Raw genomic sequence first — 24,272 nt, forward strand, 5'->3', positions numbered from 1 at the left:
TAAAAATAAAATTTGAAGCGAGCAGAGTTGTCATGACGTCAGTCATATTTGTTGCAATACTTTTGGCCACTCAGTGTACATGTAATAATTTATACAAAATACGCATACAAGAAAAGAACAATGGCTTTTTAATCGCTTAGAAAAGCTGTAGAACTGTGCCGATACAGGCTTATTTTGAACATTTAAAAATCCGAAAAAATATGAAGGGGGGTTCAATTGCCAACATCCCCCTTCACTGTGCCTTTGAAAACACAACCTTGATTCTCTGCTCTCAAAAACGATTGAATGTAACGAAAAAAAAACAACAACAAAAAACCGAGTTTATTATAATTTGTTAATTAAAACAAATATTCACAGGAATTTGTCGAAAAGTAAAATCACTACTACGTCACTAAAATTAAATATTCAGATTCAGCACGAGGGAAACAAGAATTTCCTTTTATAAAGTAAATACTAATAGTGATAAACTGATTGATGCGTCGTTTTTTTTATTTACGGACGATAGAGAGCGTATCACTTTGACAACACATTCCAAGACAAATTTTAGATATGACGGCACAAAACAGAATTTGTGTGTGTGTTCTCATTTTTACTGGTCGAGTCTTGTTGTCAGTTAGACTATCATCACAAACACCAGGAAGGTAGTTCATTCAGTTCATTTAGCTATACTGGCTTTTTCTGACAATCATTTCTTCTGTTGTATTACATACAATATATTTTTTAATCTCATATTTCTTTTGTCTTTTTCGGAATGTCAATTAGTTTTCAACACTCTGAATTTACAGTATTGAAGATTACACCATTGGAATACAGTGCAAGACTTGGGATGCTTCTTTTAGTAAATGCAAAGGTCAGGGGGGAAATCTTACTTGCAATTTGAAACTGCTTTGTTAATTGTTCTGTTTTAGTTTTTTGTCAGCTTTGACACATGTATAAAAATATTGTTCTTTTGTTTTCTTTACATCAAACATACAATAAATCTCCAGCTTCGTTTAATTATTTTAAATTTAGAAATTTTTAAATTTGATCATTTCCTTTTCTCAGAGTGTCATAGTGGATTTTTGGGATTAAATTGCATGCCATGTCGCTACCCTAGCTATGGAAGGGACTGTCAAAAAGAGTGTAACTGTAATGAAACTTTCTGCAACCCACCGACTGGATGTGAAGGTATGTTTAAACAATTTTAATGGTTTACAAAATAAGTTATTCTTTAAACACTTATATAACTGAAAACAAAATTTTATCATTCAGATGGATCACCTACATTGCAACCGAAATCGACCTCAGCTGTCATTGCACAGATCTCTGTTACTCGGATAATGACTTTGAAAACAAGTAAATATCACATTTTTGAATGGTTATGGAATATCTTAATATCTTATATCTTTATACTTTAACATCTTAAAATGTAGCTGCAGCGTGTTCTGTCGGTTTCTTTGGAATTAGCTGCGATAAACCGTGTCGATATCCTTCATTTGGATTCCATTGCCAGTCAGAGTGTAGTTGCAGTGAGGAAAATTGCAACCACGTAGTAGGTTGTAACGGTAAGTTAGTGTTTTCTTTAGCTGTGTGTAATTTTTAATATATGTTGTGTTTGATTTTATTCTTATATGTATTGAAACGACAGCATGCGTTCTAAAAAATTGTTATTTAATTCAATGTAAAATCATTCTTTGTCGAAATAAAATTAATGCATTTTAAACAGAAAAATAATAATCTACATCTTTATCTTTATCAACAAATAAAAAAATAAAACATTTTTATAACATCACATTATTTTTCATTTAATCGTCATCTGACGCATAGCTGTATATATTGCGACTCAGTTTTGGGATCAAATAGGCGTTGACATTATAATGAAAATAAAAACAATTTGTTTATGGCGCGGTTAAACATAGACATGTATATCACGATTATTTGATCACAAGGAATTTATGTTATTCCAAAACAGTTATACAATTGTGTTATATTAATAAATTTGACTTTATATTTGTACATTTCTAGACATCTTGTCCTGGTCTCACATATTGTTGCATGTTACAAAAGAGAATGTCACAATGACAGGGAAAAAATTAGCATTACATCATATCATAGTTATTTTTTCCGCTAATTTATTATCATTAAGTGGATTTTTTTAAACAAATCTTATTTTAGAAAAAAAAAAAGATTCATATTATCGCGCGATCAGATGCAAACATTTGCATTAGATCAAAGCTTTGTGCACATCACTTGATTATTCATGCAGTTTACTATTATTATATATTAGGTCAGTGTTATTATGTTAATGTCTTAGTAACGTTAAAACCATTTATTTTAGAGTCATTTACATTTTGTAACTCCGAAGAAGGTCACAAATTACTAGTACACAATACTTGTGCAGTCTCTCCCTCCATGCCAAGGTGTATTTGTTGGTCGGATGGAGAGCTGCAAGAGTAATCTTAATTTGCTCGTTTGCGGTTTGGAAATTAAAAAAAAACAAATCAACAGAAAACACATTTTAATAGATAAAAAGATACTGTTTGAGTATTTTCTGTAAGTTGTATCAAAATTGCTAAATACATTTTCCAATCCTTTGCTAAAATGGTAAAACAAGGCAAATTTAAAATCTTGGTGTATGTATTTTCAAACATTAAGAGTACATATAAATTATTTTGTGGGACAAGTTTGCGTGGATTTTATTTCATTTTCATGCTTATAAAAACAAAACGTCCATAAACGCTTAACATGGAGAAAAAAAACTTCGAATGGTGGTAAAGAAATCAAAGAGTTTATATCACTGTGTTACAGTGCCTCGTAATGAGAAGTGTTCAGCTTTAAATAATGGAATTTATCCCTACATATGTGGACATGTATTATTGATTAATAAGATGAATTTGTGATTCTTGTGTATTGTGTTTGTCATTTTTTTTTTAATTAAAGGTTGGCTTTAAATAAAAGATCAATTTATTTCTCTCCTCTTAGTTACCAAAGATAATTTATAATAAAGATAAAACAAAATATGTTATAGATTGTTGATTAAAACATATATTGATAAAACTTTATTGAAAAGCAAAATTACAAATCGGTCACGTTACTTAAACGGTCCGTGGTTTGGATAAAAACACGACGTCATTATTAATTTCCTTTTAAAAAGGAAACAGCAATTTTGGTAAAATCACTGATGTGTCGTTTAGAATTTATGCGTGTTTTTACGAACGATCAAGTACTTTTTAGTAAGAAAATTTCTTGGACAAATGTTAAAGATGGCGGCACAGAAGGGAGTTTATGTTCTTCTTAGTATCGGTCGCGTCTTGTTGTTTGTTGGACTATCAAGACAAACACCAGTAAGGTACCTCGTTCAGTTCATGTAATTTCTTACAATCATTTCTTTTGTTATTAACAGACTTTTTTTCCTAATGTCTTTTTTTGTCTTTTAGAAATGTCAATATGTTTTGAACCCTCTAATTTTACAGTGTTCAAGATTTAAACACTGGAATACACTGTAAGACTTGGGATGCTCTTCTCAGTATATGTAAAGGTCAGGGAGAAAATCTTACTTTCAATATGAAACTCTTCTAAAAGTTTTTTTGTTTTGGGTTTTGTTTAATTACATTTAAGTTGAATTTGTAAATGTTTACATTCTATTTCCTATATAACCTAACTTTAAATTTTTTAATTCCTATTTCCTATTTTTACCTCTTTTTAGAGTGTCATAATGGATATTTTGGATTCAATTGCACACTCCAATGTCGCTACTCTAATTTTGGAAGCGCGTGTCAAGATAAGTGTAACTGTAATAAAACTTTCTGCAATCCATCGAGAGGATGTGAAGGTGTGTTTAAACAATTTTAATGGTTCACAAAACAATTTATTCTTTAAAAACTTGCATTATAGAAAAACATACATTTTATATTCAGATGGATCACCTACATTACAACCGAAATCAACCTCAACTGTGATTGAAAAGATCTCCGTAACTCCGATAATAACTTTGAAAACGAGTAAATATTCTATTTTTGAATGGTTATGGAATAACTTTAAATAGCTATATTTTAATATTTAAATACGTTTTAAATGTAGCTGCAGCTTGCTCTGTCGGTTTCTTTGGAAGTAGCTGCGATATACCCTGTCGATATCCTTCATTTGGATTCCATTGCCAGTCAGAGTGTATTTGCAGTGAGGAAAATTGTAACCACATAGTAGGTTGTAATGGTAAGTTAGTGTCTGCTTAAGTTGTGTGAAATTTTTAATATATGTTGTGTTTGATTTTATTCTCATACGTATAGATAGACAGAATTTGTTGACCTTTAATGGGAAATAAAAAACAGTCTATCGTTAGCCCGGTTAGAACATCGACATATGGAGCGTATCATGATTATTTGATCTACAGGGATTTGAAGTTATTCCAGAAAGAGTGATACAATTTTGTCTATTAATGAGTTTTATACATTTCTAAACAGCTCGTCCTGGTCTCACATATTGTTGCATGTTACAAAAAGGAAAGTAACACGGACAGGGAAATGAATTGCACTATATGATAGTTTTTTCAGCTCTATGATTATTAAGTATTTTTTTACAACACAAATCTTTTTTTTTTAGAGAAAAAAAAATTAAACATTTTATCGCTCGATCTGATACAGATATTATATTTTGTATTTGTACAATTTGAAAGCTTTGTGCCTTTTTAAACATCATTTGATTCTTTATTAAGTTTACTGTTTATTGTGATATATATGGTCAATGCTATTATTTTAATGCCTTGGTACCGTCAAATTATTTTATTTTAGAGACGTCTACACTCTGTAAGTCCGAGGAAGGACACAAATCACCAGCTTTGATGTACATTACTGTGGTGTTAAGTGTTTGGGCGATTCTTCAAATCAGCATCTATCTATATTTAGTATTGCATTCCTCGTCGGCAATCTATTTTGATATAAGTTATTCGTAACAAAAAACTATGACGTTCCCTTGTTTCAAATTATGTAATTCCATTTTGTGTATATCAAGTTTTGCATGGCGTGGTTAAAACACTCCTATTAGTAGTTTGTAATGATTACTTAAGTCAAAAGAACTCTAGATTAAGGTATTCCATATTCTTTACAGTTGAAGTGTTCTTTGGGGAAATATTAATGTTACTTAGTTATTGGTATCCAAGGCGACTTGTCCCCTTGGTATTGGAAAATAGATGCAGATTGTATTTTGTCCTAACTGTTATATGTATTCTGTCTCATACTTTAACCTTCCTTTAGACTATGATAAAGTACATAATTCATTACCGCCAGACAAAAGACTTTGCCCAGAAAGACTTATTATGAACACGTTCTTTAGAAAATCAATTTGAAAAAAATGTGGTTTTATTAGAGTTGCGTTTTTAGTTTGTTTTTTTATGTGCACTTTCTGTAATTAAACTATCAGCTTGGTTGTGATGTGAAAGCTGATGTAATTTCATTTTAACGTTTACTAAAATTACTTACGATACAATATATATTTATGTAGATATAGGAAATGAATGGTAATCTAACCTAACACAAAAAAATTGTTTACTTAGTATGATATTTTGTGTTATAAAACAGTCAAAAATCATTTTCATAGTTATTTCACAAAAAATCATTTTCAGTTCTAATTGATAAGCAGTGAGGAAAATGTATTTTCCGTTATTGAATTCTTGATGAAAATTCACAAGTTAAGGTAATGTGTAGCTTACCTGAGACAATGTGGTTTTTATATGCTGTCTGTTGTTATTGTCATCATAACTTTCGTGTCTTGACCTTGTACATTTGTATTAATTTTTTATGTTGCCAATTTTCCAGGAAAGATCATTTTAGTTCATCGAAAAAACATTCCAATTCCGCTCTATTTCACAAAACCTGCAGTTTTTTTGGTATTCATTAGGCATTGTATTATCGCCGCATTTCATAACAATGTAAAATGTGCTAGACATATTGTTTTGTAATGTTTTGCAATTTGGAATTATTAATAAGGAATATTTCTTTCACAATTTCACAGTTCAAATGTAGTTTTCGTACATCAGCTCCTTTTTTGGGAACATAACAATTGTTGACATATTGTAAGCAATAAAAGCCAGAATATATAGTGATATACCTACATTGTAAAATATAGCTTTAAAAACTATTTAGAAAACTAAAACAAGTAGTAAACTTTGTCCGTTTCTGAATCTTTAATTACACAATTTTACAAATCGTATATTGGATTTGAATCTATAAAAAACATTTAATATTTTAATAATTCACAACAGCGATTGTACGAATAACTGCATTTCCCAACTATATTCATTGCAATTTTTTTTGAGTGACAAATATTAACCTATGCATATGGAATTTAATTCTTTCATTCTTTTCAAAAGCATAAATAAAATCATAAAATAATCACACTTTTGACAAAATGTATAGTGTAGGTGTTGGCGCTTTCGATAGCGTTGAATGATTTAAATACGGTAACCCCAGATGTGTCCATATCGATATATATCGCGGTAACATGATTGTAACCTTAAACAACCTACTTTGCTCTACTTGTACATTCTCTCCATCCATGCAAGAGGTGTATTCGTTTGGTCGGATAGAGAGCTCCAAGAGTAATCCTAATTTGAATGTTTGCGGTTTGGATATATCTGGTAGATCTCTATCTCCTACTTTGCAGCTAGCATGTAGACTATGGAAATATCATGGATCAGTTCTGAAGGTAGGATACAAATACACACCTTAGGAGATAATATGGGTACCTTACACAAAAGAACAGATGAGTATGTGAATGTAAAGCATTAGCGCCGTAATTTGACAGTTCTGTTTGTATGCTACCAAGGGGATTGAAGATGCGAAGGATTGTACAGTTTATGTCAGGAGGTGTTGAGTCACGTTATCTCCGCCGTCACGTTTTGTCCGCCGTCTCGATATGTCCGCCACTTTTTTTGAAAAAAATCGTCACGTTATGTCCGCCATCACGAAATGTCCGCCACTCTTTTGAAAAAATCGTCACGTTATGTCCGCCATCACGAAATGTCCGCCACTTTTTTTTAACATCGTCACATTATGTACGCCACCTTATAAATTTCATTATTTTTACTTTTAATCGCTATTTAAAGCTCGATGTTACTAAATATTTGTCTATCTTAAACAAAATGACTCATTATGTCCATTCCAAAATTGAAATGATTATTATGTACGAAATACAATCAATACGACTGAATAGGGGACATGTAGAGTTAGATATATACTTTAAGAAAATAATCTGACCTAGAGATTGATATCATCATAAAAATATAAAAAATTCCTCAGAATATCATGAGTTGTTGTTATTTCATACCGTACGCGTAACACAAATTTAAGCATATATTAAGAATTTTTTTCTGTACGCGTAGTTTTATGATTATGCATTGGTTTGTAATGGTAAGATAACTCAATAGAATGACCATTGTATGAATGGACTCATCAATTCCAAAAATTTCAATGATGAAAAACAAATATTTTTGCTGCTTTTTTTGTAATTAGTAGTTTTTAATCGACCTTGCACATCCTTTTACATAGCTGTCATATGCACACGAGTGCTATTTTGAAAACACCCATATAGGTTTTGGATTAATGAGATTTTAAAGCGCAATTCAAGTACAAGTATTTGGATTCAAGTATTTATATTGACAAGTGGAACTAGAAACGTTTTATGTAATATACTTACAGCATACGCAATTGATATCAAAACCTTTGATATAAAAAAAATAACTATATGACATCCCGCGCAAGCGCGGGAAATAACATTTTACAAGTAATGGGCTTTGTTTGGTTTTTTGTACACATTTGTGTCCGATTTTTTTCTTAATAAGTTTTTTTTAAACCTTTTTTTAAAAAAAAAAAAAAGAGTTCTACAAAACTTAATTTCAGTCAACAGAAGTATTTTAGCTCATTGTAATGTTCGAAGCTACGCATACAGATGTTCATCTGCAAATCAGACCTACCCCTTCATACTTACAAGACTTCGCGTACAGTAAGCAATATCGAGGCATGATAAAAAAAAAAAAACCCTTCAAATTCGAAGAATGCATTGCTTCCTTTATATATATGTAGGTTTTATGTGTGAAATATATCGTATTTGGCAAACATTTTCAAAACAAGAAACAACATGTTTTGTGAAAGAAATGAGAAACACTTCTCTAGAAATTTTGATTCGAACTTATTAATTGTTTGCACTAATTTGATCCAATAAAATACAAAAATATTTTCCGAAGAGAAATTTTAAGATTTTAAGATTGAAATGACGAGCATAAAGTTTAACTTATTTTAGTTAACTACCGTGTAAAATCGCGATACTGTCCCTCCAGATATTAGTTATTAATGTATTTTCCATCTACAGTAAAACTCGTTTAGTACGAACACGGATATAGCGAATTCTCGGATATAGCGAAGTATTTGTGAGTCCCTGATCAAATTCTTAACAATTCTTTGCAAAATTTCACGGTTATAACGAAATCGGATATAACGAAAATACGGTTATAGCGAACTGATATTGAGTCCCATAGAGGTAAATAATAACGAAACTTAACAATGTTATTACGAATTTCTTTACAGTTAGAAAAGTTTTCACTACCAGTTAGCATAATATTTTGAATGAATTTATTTTTATATAAATTTTTCAACTATCAATCCGATTATAAAAGTTATCAAAGTGATGTAATTCATATTTTAAGCCTCAATCAGCAAAAAGTATAGTCTGGTGAAAGAAAATATATATATAGTGAATTCGCTATAGTTATTATTACGAATTCGTTATAGGGATATAACGAATTACAGATATAACGAAGTAAATTCATTGGTCCACAGGACTTCGCTATAACCGAGTTTTACTGTACAATGTACATTGTACGAACAAAATAATGTTCGCAGCGCTACTTGTTCTCTCGCTTCGACAAACATCACTACCCAACACAGGATGAATCTCTGCCATTCAGTCAATTGAAAGGTGACTAAAATGTAACTGAAATGTGACTGAATGGCATATCTCTGCCATTCAGTCACCTTTCCAGACCATTCAGTTATCATTCAGTCGACTGAATGGCAAAGCTTCATCCTGTGCAAAACTGTGCACTTACGTTCCTACACTGTGACATGTGCATGTATATTACAAACATGCTTATGTATTATAGACAAGAAATAAAATTTAAATTTAAAAATACGAAAAAATATGAAGGGGGGGTTCATTTGCGAACATCCCCCTTCAGTGTGCCTTTGAAAATACAACTTCAAATCTCTGCTCTCAAAAACGATTTCATATAAAAAAAAAAAATCAGAGTTTATCATAAATTGTTAGTGAAAACAAATATTCACAATATTCACGAAAAGTTAAATCACTAATACGTCACAAAAATAAAAAAATTCTGTTAATTAGATTCTAAAACGAGGGAAACAAGAATTTCCTTTTATAAAGGAAATACTAATAGCGGTAAAATCATTCATGCGTCGTTTTTTATTTACGGACGATAGAGAGCGTGTCAGTTTGACAACACATTCCAAGACAAATTTTAGATATGACGGCACAAAACAGAATGTGTGTGTGTGTTCTCATTTTTACTGGTCGAGTCTTGTTGTCAGTTGGACTATCATCACAAACACCAGAAAGGTAGTTCATTCAGTTCATTTAGCTATATTTGCTTTTACTGACAATCATTTCTTCTGTTATATTACATACTATATTTTTTAATCTCATATTTCTTTTGTCTTTTTCGGAATGTCAATTAGTTTTCAACACTCTGAATTTACAGTATTGAAGATTACACCATTGGAATACAATGCAAGACTTGGGATGCTTCTTTCAGTAAATGCAAAGGTCAGGGGGAAATCTTACTTGCAATTTGAAACTGCTTTGTTAATTGTTCTGTTTTCATTTTTTGTCAGCTTTGACACATTTATAAAAACATTGTTCGTTTTTTTCTTTACATCAAACATACAATAAATCTCCAGCTTTGTTTAATTAATTTGAATTTAGAAATGTTTACATTTGATCATTTCCTTTTCTCAGAGTGTCATAGTGGATTTTTGGGAATAAATTGCATGCCATGTCGCTACCCTAGCTACGGAAGGGACTGTCAAAAAAAGTGTAACTGTAATGAAACTTTCTGCAATCCATCGACTGGATGTGAAGGTATGTTTAAAGAATTTTATGGTTCACAAAATAATTTATTCTTTAAACACTTGCATTAAAAAAAACAATTATTTTAAATTCAGATGGCTCACCTACACTTCCACCGGTATCGACCTCAATCATCATTGAGAAGATCCTTGTTACTCAGATTATGACTTTGAAAACTAGTAAATATATTCATTTTTTAATGGTTATGGGATAACTTTAAATAGCTATATTTTTATACTTAAACACCTTAAAAATGTAGCTGCAGCTTGTTCTGTTGGTTACTTTGGAAGTAGCTGCGATAAACCGTGTCGATATCCATCATTTGGTTTCCATTGCCAGTCTGATTGTATTTGCAGTAAGGAAAAATGTGACCACGTAGTAGGTTGTAATGGTAAGTTAGTGTTTGCTTTAGTTGTGTGTAACTTCTAACAGATGTTCGTGTTTGATTTTATTCATATTTGTATTGGCACAACAACATGTATTCTCCAAAAATAAATTGTACAATTCAGTGTTTAGATACATACAATTAACATGTTATCATGTTATGAGAAGAACAATATTTATCTACATATCTAATAAGAATTAACATATTTTTTAATTGCCATTTAACGCTAAAATATATCTATATTGCGCTTAATTTTTAAGATCTAAAAGGCGTTGAGATTTTAACGAAAATAAAAGCAATCTGTTATTGGCTCGCTTATAACTTTGTATCATTATTATTTGATCCACAAGGAATTGCAGAAAGGATAGTAAAAATGTGTCGTATTAATGAATTTGACGTTATATGTGTACATTTCTAAAGAGCTCATCCTGGTTTCACATGTCGTTGAATGTTAAAAGGGAATGTAACACGGACAGGGAAATAAATTTTAGCATTACACCATATCAGAGTTATTATTCTTGCTTATTTTTTTAATCAATAAGTGTCCTTTTTAACAATTTTTTTGAAAATAAACCAATGATACAAAATATCGCTAGATCAGATACTGATATTTGCATTTGAACAAAGCTGTGTGTCATTTACACATCATTTGATTCTTTATTCAGTTTATAATTGTGATATATTAGATCAATGCTAATATTTCATTGATAACGTCAAATTCTTTTTTTTCAGATAATGACTTTGAAAACAAGTAAATATTATATTTTTAATGGTTATGGGATAACATGAAATAGCTATATTTTAATCCTTATACACCTTTAAAATGTAGCTGCAGATTGCCCTGTCGGTTTCTTTGGAAGTAGCTGCGATAAACCGTGTCGATATCCATCATTTGGACTCCATTGCCAGTCTGAGTGTATTTGCAGTGAGGAAAATTGTAACCACGTAGTAGGTTGTAACGGTAAGTTAGTGTTTTCTTTAGCTGTGTGTAACTTCTAACAGATGTTGCGTTTGGTTTTATTCATATTTGTATTGGCACAACAGCTTGTATTCTCCAAAAATAACTGTTATACAATTCAGTGTCCAAATAAAATTAATATGTTATCATGTTATAAAAAGAATAATATTCATCTACATCGTGCATCGCAATTAACAGATTTTTAAAAATGAAACGTTTTTAAGAATTAACATAATATTTCATTTAATCGCCATTTGACGCCATAATGTATCTATTGCACATCATTTTTGGAATCTTATGGCGTTGAAATTTTAACGAAACTAGACGCAATCCGCCTTTGGCTCGGTTATAACTTTGTATCATGATTATTTGATCTACTAGAAATTACAGTAAGGGTAGTACAAATTTGTCATATTAATAAAATTTGACTTTATTTGTATACATTTCTAAAGAGCTCATCCTGGTTTCATATATTGTTTCATGTTACAAAAGGGAATGTAACACGGACGGAGAAATGAAGTTTAGCATTGCACCATATCATAGTAATTATTTTTGCTCATTAATAATCATTAAGTGGGTTTTGGTTTTTTTGGGTTTTTTTTTTACAATATTAATTTTATTTTAGAAAAAAAAATAATGATACATATAATCGCTAGATCAGATACTGATATTTGCATTTTATCAAAGCTGTGTGCCAGTTTACTGTTGTAATATATTAGATCAGTGCTATTATTTCATTGCCTTGATAACGTCAACTTCTTTTATTTTAGAATCGTCTATATTCTGTAACTTTGAGGAAGGCCACGAATTACAAGCTTTGATGTATAGTACAGTGGTGCTAAGTGTTTGGGCGATTCTTCAAATCAGCATCTATCTATATTTAGCATTGCATTCCTCGTCAGCAATTCAATTAAATATAAGTTATACGTAACGAATAAATATGACGACTTTCCTTGTTTACATAGATTATGCAATTCCAGTTTGTATATGTCAAATTTTGTATGGCTCCTATTGATAGTTCGCAATAATTATTAAACGCAACTCAAAAGAAATCTGGAGTAAGGTATTCCATATTCTTCATAGTTGATGTGTTATTGAGGAAAATCTTTATGTTACCATGTTATCGAAATCCAAGGCGACTTCCCTTGGAATTGAAAAATAGATGCAGATGGTATTTTGTCCTATCTGTTATATGAATTTTGTCTCATACTTTAACTTTTTAGACTTTGCTCAGAAAAAATGATCATGGCTATGTTTATTAGAACATCAATTTGAAAAAAAACGATTTTATTAGAGTCGCATATTTAGACTCCGTTTTTTTTTTGTTTTTTTTTCTGGGTTTTTTTTTTTTTTTTTTCTTTTTTTTTTTTTTTTGCGTGCACTCACTGTAATTAAAATGTTAGCTTTGTTGTGATATGTAAAGCTCATATGATTTCATTTTAATGTTAACTAGAGTTGCTAATGATACAAGAAATATTTATGTAGATATAAGATGTGAATTGTAATCTAACCTAATACAAACAAAATTGTTTAATGAGTGTGTTATTTTGTGTTATAAAAATTTTAAGCAGTCGGGGAAAATGTGTTATTCTGTTATCGGATTTTTTATCAAAATTTTAGAATTAAGATTATTTTTACCTGAGCCTTTTGATGCGGTCTATCGTTACTATCGTCATTACTTTCGTCCTGACTTTGTCTATTTGTATTAATAATTTATGTTGCCATTTTTACCAGGAAAAATCATTATAGATAACAAAATGTATAGTAGAGGTGCTGACGCATTTGATAGCGTCGACTGATTTAAATACGGAGGCCCCGAATGTGTCCCTATATCAACATATACCGCTGTTACGTGATTGTTACCTTAAGCAAATTACTTTACTCTACTTGTGCATTCTATCCATCCATACTAGAGGTGTCATGTTTGGTCGGACAGAGAGCTCCAAGAGTAATCCTAATTTGATTGTTTGCGGTTTGGCGATATCCAGTAGATCTCTATCGCCTACTTTGCAGCTAGCAAGTAGACGCTGGAGATATCCTGAATCAGTTCTGGGGGTAGGAAACGAATACACCTTAGGAGTTGATATGGGTACCTAACACAAAAGAATTAATTTTTAACCAATGTTGTTGCTCGTTTTACATTAACGTTATTCATATATATTTTTCATATAATTGCTTAAAGTGATCAAACTATTTTTGTAACTAAAATCATTATTTCATATATACTATAGAATAATACATTAAATTTTGCTGATCACGAAAATGCATTTTTAACAAGTAAAATGTTATATGATATGTGTGTGTAATCAAAGAGGAGAGATTTTGTCGATGTGTTGATTTGATTCCCTTTCATGAACTAAACAGCAGGTGATATACATAGATCGCATGGTCAAATATATCAAAGGACATATTCTCATTCTACTTGGGAACATATACAAACACTTTGTCGTTTGAAGTGATTTCCCATTTCTGCATTTATGGAATTTTAAACCGAATGGATATGCGCTTAAATTAAGTATGATACATGGTCAAAAAATTTACAACACGTGCATATTTTAATACATTGATACTTTAAAAGATCAAATCAATCAGTATTTATTAAGGTTTTGATTATAACATCATTTTTTTCCAATGCCGAACATACATGTACAATGAACCCTTGCCAACTTGTCTGGGTGGTTTGTTGTTTTTTTTTGGTAAAACCTCTTATTTTCGTTACTGTTATAGGAAAATCCGTACCTTTCACACAACTGTGCATAAGGTACATGTCTGTTATGTACTTATTTACTAACTGTATCTGCAGAAATAAAACTTAAGTGAAAAAAGTGTGCCACAAACTGTCATTTTTGTTCATTGAAAAATCTGTTTTTTACGGAAAACCTATTTCGACTATATTTTCTGAGGACTGTGATTTAATATTTGAAAGGATTTGCTTTTACCCCGGCTAGCCTAGCCGTATAATGCTAGAGCACCTTAAATACATCCAGTATTGCTTATTGAACCTAATTTGTTAAGGGTATTTAAGAGCAAGAGCAAACGATTACCTGAAACTTGCTGTGCATGCAAAGATCGTTTTAACAGATATCAACAGTTCAGGAACACAAAATTTAAAACAAACCTGCAATGCATAGGAAACTACATGTAGAAAAACGGTTATTAAGTCCTACATTCATTGCTGTGTTCCATCACGTAAACGAGATTCTAGAGTACCATATTCAAGGTTGGTAATTGTCCGTTTAATTACATAACACAACGACATATAGAATTTAAATCCATTGGTGTCTGTATCATTTTTGTAATATTAGACTTGTGTAAAATCAATCCTCAATTATACCATGTACATGGTGATACTTCAAAATCTTTAAGTAAGCAAAGAAATCATTGCTGTCATATTGGCATGTACGAGGATCAATCAGAAAAATACGAACACTTTTGCAATAGCTATGTAACTTAACGTCAAAGTATTGTTAAATTTAGTATACATAATTTGGCAGTAGTTTCAAACAATTTGAAATCCAAAAATGTTATATGTTCCTTTATTTTTTTAGAATTCTTCAGAATCTAATCCTGCAAAAATGAGGTCACTGCGCACGGTCCAAATTTGTGTTATGTCAACAAGAAACCATACTACGTTGAAAGTAATATCTCTATGGATTGGGCTTAAACTTTAATAATATTAAAACTTTGAGTTAAGAATTGTCATGATATTCTTTATAACAAATAGCGACGGGATGTATAGTTTTGTTGAACAGATATCAGTAACTAAAGACGGATAGTCCTCTTTTAAGATTGACTAAAAACTTTGACGTCGCCGGCAAAACTGTATGGATTTAACTCGGGAAAAATAGAAACAAACTGTGAAAATGTTCAATGGTGGGAAAAATAAGTCAAAAAAATAAACACGTCGAAAAAAAATAAACAACGTCATCTGAAGTTCAGGTTTTTTCCTACAGTAAACAAAGAGACATGCGGTAAAAATTGAAATAATCCGGGAACTTACCTATGATTCTAGAACAAATGTCAACAAATTAGATGTCAAGTGATAGAGAGCCGATTTCAATTGTGTGGGGAAAAGCACAAAAAAACCAGGGTGTTATAAAGATTGGGTATTTCTATTAAATATGCGTGCGTCATCTTGACGTCATTTTTAACGTTACCGAGCGCCGTGTTGACGAAACATTTTTTTTTTAATCACGAAAAAATATATATAATATGAAAAATATATGAAAGACAGAACTGTCGGATTACGTAGGTAATGCCGATTTTGGTAAACTTGGTTGTAATTCATTTGACAGAAATAAAATATCTACGAAGATGCAACTGTAAAAGAGAAGTTCCTATTATCTGTCACAAAAATCAACAAACATATTATTAAAGAGAGATCAGTGGAATGGCCGTATTTAAACTGTAGTGATCTTCTTTAAAGAAGAGCTTTTTGTCAAATTATAGGAAACCGCCCAAAATTTACAAATTATAAAGTATATGATTTTTTTCTTCAGTAAATAATCGTTTATAGCTTATTATTTATATCTTAAAATTGTAAAAAAAAAATCTGGTGGTTAATTTGATGACCATCCAGCCCCCTTAACAACCAAAGATGATGGAATGCAGAGGTGTTCTTTTATATTTGTGGATGCTCTGCATTATCAAAACTTTAAGCTAAACTTATATGCATAATCATGAAACAAATATTAAGCATATTGTCAATCTACTTCAACAATTTATAAAACCGTTTAACTAATAACGACCCCCCTCCCCCCCCCCCCCCCCCGAAAAAAGAAAAAAAGGTGTTATTTTATCTCATGTGAAGTTAAAATGGATACTTGTTATTAATCAAAACGTTTGACAAACAAATAAAAAAAATCGGTAGAGCTACGCATATAAATGATAAAGCTGATTGTCGGATATATCTGATTTAACTGACTGCCACATGTTCCTGTGAGGTTTTTGACCAAAGCAAGTAACGATCTACAGGTTTTGTCAGTAAAACATGGGCGATATCCAATGCAAGGAGTTTGAAGTCTTATTTGTATAGTTAAATCCGACTGTTTAAAAACGTTCCATATTTTGTTTTACATAATTAACAATAATTTAAATTCAATGAGGAATTTGATACCCACAGGATGAATGACCATCTTTAAGTCCTCCTTAAAGATAGCTTAAAGGTGTTTAAAGGTAGCTTAAAGACGATCTTTAAGCCACCTTTAAGCTACGTTTAAGCTATAAGTATTGCTTAAAGGTGGCTTAAAGAAAGCGTAAAGATGGCTTAAAGGCAGCTTAAAGACTATCTTTAAGCCACCTTTAAGCCACCTTTAAGGACAACTTATAGGTCCTTAATGTCCAAACTTCTTTAAGCCACCTTTAAGCCACCTTTAAGCTACCTTTAAGCCACCTTTAAGCCATTAAAAAAAATTCATTCAATATTGTGCTTAATTTCCAACAAAATGTATTAACTTTATGAAAGAAAAGGTTTTAAAACGGTTTTTGTTCTAGAAAGAAAAATGAGAAAAAAAACACCAAAAAAAACGGCCACGGCGAGAATTGAACCCGGGACCCTTAGTTTACTAGCATCACCACACATCCTCTGCGCCACGGCAACTTACATATAAATGAGCGTTTTTATAACCTATATATCAGTGGATATTGAATCACTGTATTGAATGTGTTTACTTGAAAAGATTTTGACAAACCATTCAGTTTGTAACAATTAATTATATCTAATTTATAAATTACATGCATGCATGTATTTAGAATGAAATACGGAACTTGGTCTTCAGTGAACAAAAATATATTATACCTAAATGGAAACCTTTAGGTTCACTATAGTAGGCTTTCTTAGTTAATAAATTTAAACCGAGTAGATATAAGTTCATCTAATTTATAGCTATAAAAATGAAAGAAAGAAAATGAAATCATTTCTTTTATTAAATGCATTGATACTATTAGGGTATTTGTTCAATTTCCCGCAATTTCCCGGTTTTCATGATTGCGGCGCCGTTCCAATATGTTTAAATATTTACATGTATTTGTATGTACATGTACATGATTTTTAAACTATCAATTCTATAACAAACAAAATTACCAATTACCGGTGACGTATTAACTGCATGTGGCAATTGCAAATGACTTGTACATACAATTGTATGATGTGCCAGGCCGGGTATATTTGACATATTTACCCTTATACATATATTTAAATAATCAACCCCTATTTATGATCACCGGTACATTAATTAATTAGCCTCAAGATTTTAGTCTTACATACATGTATCGTTAATTTGTAGACGTCACATCTTTGAAACCCAGAGCTAGGAAATAATACTTTGAAAATGAATTACAAATGTAAATTAACTTTTATTCACTAGACTTATCGTATACTCGTACATACTAAGATTCAACGCCTTTAGAAACCCTGACGTGCACCTGGGCACACGACACACCTGTTGTGTATATCTTGTATATTCTGTGTTAGTTCCAGGGGTTTTCTTAAGTTGGAAAAACAATAGACTTTAATTAGATATACACAAACATGCACCTGGGCACACGACACAACTGCTGTGTATATCTTGTATATTCTGTGTTAGTTCCAGGGGTTTTCTTAAGTTGGACAAACAATAGACTCTAATTAGATATACACAAACGAACAAAACTATGTCTAGACAAACAAAGCAGTAATATCCTGCCCGATATAACAAAGGCAGTTGAGAGTCTTTTCATCTTTAACATGTATCTAGCAGATCTAGAGTTAGAAATAATGAAAATTGAAAAAAAAAATACAAACCTTAAACCGATTAACAAATTAAATCATGCATTTTTGGTTCATTATCTTTATTTTGTTTAATAACCGGATGAACTGAGAGAGAGAGAGAGAGAGAGAGAGAGAGAGAGAGAGAGAGAGAGAGAGAGAGAGAGAGAGAGAGAGAGATTTTTCACCGATTAATTTATAATAGGAAACAAACATACTTTAATTAGTTTTATGCACATATTAAGATACAGAGACTGCGCTCGTACCTACAATAATTTTGAACCCCCCCCCCCCCCATAATTATAAAGAATTTTATAACGGCAATCTGTGTCCATCAGAGCGGTGCTGATGATAGCGATCTGTGTTTAATGGAGCGACGATTAAAACCGCCTGGAACACCCCCCCCCCTTCCTTGGAAATTATATTATCACTCGGATGATCCCCCCCCCCTCTATAAAAGAGCTTTTGCATTTAATATATGTTTTTATTGTTCAGCTTGATCAATATTGACTTAAAGGCCACTTAAAGACAGTGTAAAGGCAGTGTAAAGAGAGCGTAAATGCCACTTAAAGATGCTTAAAGGTGGCTTAAAGGTGGCTTAAAGGTAGCTTAAAGAAGTTTGGACATTAAGGACCTATAAGCACTTGCTTAAAGGTGACTTAAAGGCGGCTTAATGGTTGTATAGCCTTTAAGCTCCTTTAAGTCACCTTTAAGCCACCTTTAAGGACTTGCTTAAAGATGGTTTTTCGCCCTGTGACCACATCTGCATCTGGATATGTTCAAATTATTTTTGCAATGTATAGTGACATTAAAAGACTTCTATTTTTCATGGCTTTGGGTCTTCTAAATTATAAATCCTTGTCTTATATATATATATATATATATATATATATATATATATATATATATATATATATATATATATATATATATATATATATATATATATATATATATATATAGCACTAAAAATTGCTAACGACAAGAACAATAGATATTAGCAGGAAGCAAACCTTTTTTGTTCGTTGATGTGTAAAAGTTTTTTAATACTAAAATCTCTTTTGTCTGAAGTAATTAATAGAAAGTAACCAATCTAAACATGTATACTTAAATGGGATTCTTATCCTATCAGGTTTGTTGTGTGCTTATGTTTTGGTACATGAAGAATTCATTGTATCTTTGTCCGTAGTCGTATCTCATACCACTTTCTTAACGAGGCCGGCTCTGATTATCATTTTCCTTAATATTTGTAGTTTTTCTTTTATATTAATTATTTAAAAATCAAAAATCAATTTATCACCTTTATTTGTTAGGGGGTCGTCTCGAAAGTTAAAAGCTTTTACTTTCGGACCCTATGGGAATTTGTTGAAAATGTACTAAATGTTCACAGTTTTATCCATCTTTTCTATATTTCTGCCCAAGGACTTGTTTCCCTTTCAAATTTATGACAACTATTGTAAAATTCATCAAATGGTGAAATACCTCCTGGTTTGGTCCAGATATTATATTAAAGTTGTTTTCCCCCATTATTTGGCAGATTGCAGTAATATTGGATTAAAACTAAGTTTTGACAAAATAATACTTTTTAAATTCTCTTTTTTCTTTTGATGCCCTGTCAATAGATTCTAATTAAAAAATGTTAATTCCGCCTCGAATAAATGGGCGAATCCTACTCTTTTCTTCGGGATTATGCATTGTTTTTATACCGGAAATGATGATGCGTAAGCGCCATTTTAGCATTATATCACATCAAAATCATGAAATCACAATTTCTCAACTCAAAAACATGGAATATAATATTAATTTTGTATGAAAACACAATACAAGAGAAAGTTATAATTTTGCATCAACGGCTACATGAAAATGACAAAATGCGCAAAGATATGTGCACTCGCACTGTACTCGTCCTCGTTAAATAAAATTTTTTCACTATTTACACTTCTATTCTATGAGATAAGTTTGAAACTTTTGAAGACAAAAGTATTACATGTATAACATGCATCTTAGTTTTAATAATAGTTTAATACAATTAGATTTAAAAAGGTCTTTTATAAAGTTAGAATAACAGGATACCTACATTTTTACATGGATATTTAATGAATTGTTTTGCCTATTGATTTTTTTATCATTTATTCTTTTACAGAATGCAATGTGGGCTTCGTTGGTACTATCTGTAACATTTCTTGTCGCTACCCTAGCTATGGCAGCAATTGTCAAAGTCAATGCAACTGTCTTAAAATTTACTGTCATCCAGCTACTGGATGTAAAGGTAATACAGGTTATTATCTGAAGTTCGATGTTTTTTGTTAAGCTCATATTATATATTATCGCAAACAATATTGAGTTAAATGTATTAACTTAATAATACATGTTGTATTATATTAAAATGGTTCGTCGACATTTTCATCATCCACTTTGACGTCCTCTGTAAAAACGAATTCTGCTATATTCTTTACAACTAAAAAACTAGGTATCATTTCCTTATTTCCTGGGATTTTTAGTTTTGATGTAAAGTTACATGAATACTATTTACTATCAGTTTATAACAGTGGAAATTTGTTTCAGAATGCCCTGCAGGGTATACAGGAGAGGAGTGTGATATCCGCTGTCGCTATCCATCTTTTGGTTATTTCTGTCAGTTAGAGTGTAATTGTAGAGAAGAACGTTGTAATTTCACAAAAGGGTGTAGCGGTAAGTTTTGAAACAACCGTATAAAAAATTCATCGCTGCAACGATTAAATATAAAAAAAATATTCAAGTTGAATAAAGCGACTAATGCCATTCAGTTTCACATATATCTTGGGGGCTTTCTAAACAGCCCTGCTTTACTGTAACCGCGTCAATTTGTAACGTGAGCATTTAGAATGATTTCAATATATCTAGGAAGATTTTTTTGGACAGGCATATATATTTAGATTTTTTTTCGAAAATCTGCATCTCCGTGTTTGATCGTGTTTATTCAGTTTTTGATAACACATTCTTGAGTAAAAATTTGAGATCAAACACACAAGCATTGCTCCTGATGATCATTGTCCGCATAGATAAAGTGTCTTTTAGCCGCTTGAAAATATCCTGAGCGTTTGAGATGCTGCAAGCAGGTTCATCATTATATAAAGTAGCTTGAACGTTACATGTTGCTCAAAGAACATAGTCAAAGTTGATGGCGATATACAGAAAAAATGTTCTGTCAGATCAAGGCGGCCAAAACAAGACAAGACAGATTTATACGTACTTAAAAAAACGAAGTACATCCGCTGAAGAAAAACATATCAAATCTTGGGCAACAACATGGTCAGATAACTATATATTTGGCTGGGTACATGCGATTTAACCAAGAAGTTAAGAAGATATAATTACCAAAGGTATGTAGATTCAACCTTGTATTTAAAAAAAACACTGTTCAAAATAATGATTTATTTGTGTCTTTTATTGCATGTTCTATTTTGGAAAGTAGGCCTAATGGTTTTGGATATTCATCCATATCCCTTTAGTGGAATGGATTAGACGACGAACTGTTTTAACAAGAGCTTGGACTTTGGGCAGTACGTGTAAAACTCCAATTTGATGAAGGCGGGGTCAATTCATGGTTAACTGCCCAGTCATTGGCTAATAGATATGAATATATTGAACGCAATGACACTCGCCGGACGTCACACAGGGATGTATATTTCGCTAAAACAGCGTCAATTTCACACAGCAGAGCAGATCTTTCCGGTTTTGACAGTCTATGAATATTAATTGGCATCCCTTAGCGAATTAGAAGAAAGGAGGTCAATATCTGACAGCTTGTTTTGATGAGCAAACAAGAAAGTAACATCCCACAGAAAGTTCAAGCTCTTGTATTAACGTTTCTAGATGTAATAAAATTTCGGAAAAAAATATTAAAAAGGGAAAACATTAAAAGAAACCATAGGCTTCTTGGATGACTATATTAGGAATGTTTATTCGGTTCGCCTTGTTTCTGGTTAATTAAGCTTGACCTCCTAAAATGCAGGAGAGTAAAAGGCGGGTGCCAGCAAGTATCTTATTATTATCAATGATATGAAGGTGGAGTCTCCCAAGTTCTTTGTTAGCAAGAGGTGATTAAAATGCTCATTAAATGTATTTTTATTTTTATACACTCATCTCACAGGTGGTTAGAAATATTTTTTGTTGGCACTTTAACTTAAGAGAGTTCTCTGTTGATAGGGACAGACCCAATAATAGGAACTATATATAGTTCACAAAACGTGAACATTGAACATCTGCCATAGATTTTATTGCTTGAAATTTATGTTATATGGTTAGATCAATATAAAAGAGGAATTGCTCCAATCCTGCAAAACATTCATTGGCAGTTGTATTGCAATGTAGTAGTTTACGTAGATTATAAAATAGTCTTCATAATTCAGATTCACGGGGGACGTACGATTATTTAGAAACCATATCAGTGAGGTAAGCAAAGGCCTAAATTTTAAGACATTTACCAAAGAGAATATGAAATACTGTTTAATCCAAGTTTGTAACATGAAAGTAAAACAAGCACGTCTTCTGAAGTCATATAAAATGGATGTTAAAAACATAAAGATACAACAATTTAGTATTCCTGCAAAAAAGGCAGGTGCTACATTTTCATTTTCACCCATAACAGAAGAAGAACCTAAGACAGCAGTACAAGATCCCAAAACACAAGAAATGTCTCTGTGATATAAGGGAATCACTATTCTTTCACAACGCCAACAACGTGTAGTGGGACAAATAAACCACAAAAAGGTGAAATAAATTGATAAGTCAGGAATGTTGAAGTAAAATATTTACAGAATTGGTTCAATACACCGAGCATATTTTACCATATTCAAGCAGTGAGAAATTCTTTTAAAGGATAGGAAAGAAGTATGCTAGAGTTTGTAGGAAATAAAGGTTGTCATAAGTACATATATGTAATGAACAATCATTTGAATTGAGGCTCGTTTATAGAAGGTAAAGTGCACAGCAATTCAAACAATGGTTCAGATGAGGTCAAGGTCAAGGCAATTGTTATTACAAAACAAACTGCGAGTGTTTAAAATTTTGAAAACAATACTACAATCTTCTGTTGATGGGCGAATGAAAGAGAAAAATTTCAATACTAGCCATATTCAAAATGTAATCACAAAATTTGTAATCAAACGCGATTTGTCATCCAAAATAAAGTAAATGTTCATGAACGGTTTAGAATCAAGAGGTTTATTTGATACAGGGTCAAAAGTCACTTGTATGCAAGAGGATTTGTTCAGTCTCTACAATTTAAACCTAAAATCCATAATAGTAAGCATTTTAAACACAGATATATAAAGTGCAGGAGTAATTTCTTGTCATTTTCTGGCTATATATAGGTTGAACTTCAATTCCTTTTTTTTTGTGAATTAAATTACTTTATATACCTGCTCTGGCCACAATCAACTTTATGGATGTATTATCCAATGTTGCAAAAAGTGTATGGAAAACAAAGAATAATGATAACAATGTTCGGATTTTTTTAAAAATTGAGACAGAGTATAAATTAGGGTTTTAGCTTAAACAGGAAAATATACATTTTATGATAAATAGTTTACAAACTTATAGGTACAATGTAGTAGAAAATATTGCTGATAAAGATATTCCTTTGTAAATGGAACAAAGAATACAAGGTAAAAGCCCGAAAAGTTAACTGAACAGAAAATCATTTTTACCATTTTTTTTGCAGTTGCTCACAACGTAAAAAATTGGCATCAATTCCATGAAGGAAGAATAGAATGAAGAGGAAAACGGAGGATTGTACCAATAGTGCAGGAAGTCTAGTGAATTACATAATAATATCAAATCCTTCTTTTTCAGATTCAAAATACAATCTTGTTAGTACTTTATGTGTAAATTATAAAACTTGCCTCAATTGTTCAAATGGGCTCATTAGATCAGATGATTATAGCACATTGTCTACTTTTAATGTAAATAATATTATGTCAGTTTGACAGGATCTTTTTTTCTGTTGAACCTGAATCATTTATTTTTAGTAATAACTCTTTGACAAATAGTAACTAGATGCTGTCATTAGACAGTAATACCCGCACCAA

General features: G+C 31.4%; 3 long non-coding RNA genes across 3 annotated transcripts; all 3 read left to right on the forward strand.

Moving 5' to 3' along the window:
• The first annotated feature begins 3,688 nt into the window (after positions 1 to 3,688).
• On the forward strand, positions 3,689 to 6,355 carry LOC136271580 (uncharacterized). Its single transcript, XR_010709525.1, has 3 exons — positions 3,689 to 3,811; positions 4,060 to 4,191; positions 4,767 to 6,355. It is a non-coding gene; the product is annotated as an uncharacterized lncRNA (long non-coding RNA).
• A 3,062-nt stretch (positions 6,356 to 9,417) lies between these two features.
• Positions 9,418 to 10,125, forward strand: LOC136271472 (uncharacterized). The gene is made up of 3 exons (XR_010709356.1): positions 9,418 to 9,603; positions 9,746 to 9,810; positions 10,003 to 10,125. It is a non-coding gene; the product is annotated as an uncharacterized lncRNA (long non-coding RNA).
• A 132-nt stretch (positions 10,126 to 10,257) lies between these two features.
• Positions 10,258 to 12,734, forward strand: LOC136271182 (uncharacterized). The gene is made up of 3 exons (XR_010709043.1): positions 10,258 to 10,504; positions 11,328 to 11,459; positions 12,227 to 12,734. It is a non-coding gene; the product is annotated as an uncharacterized lncRNA (long non-coding RNA).
• The last annotated feature ends 11,538 nt before the right edge of the window (positions 12,735 to 24,272 follow it).

The sequence above is a fragment of the Magallana gigas genome, chromosome 9 (genome assembly GCF_963853765.1).
Source record: "Magallana gigas chromosome 9, xbMagGiga1.1, whole genome shotgun sequence".
Classification (NCBI taxonomy): Eukaryota; Metazoa; Mollusca; class Bivalvia; order Ostreida; family Ostreidae; genus Magallana; species Magallana gigas.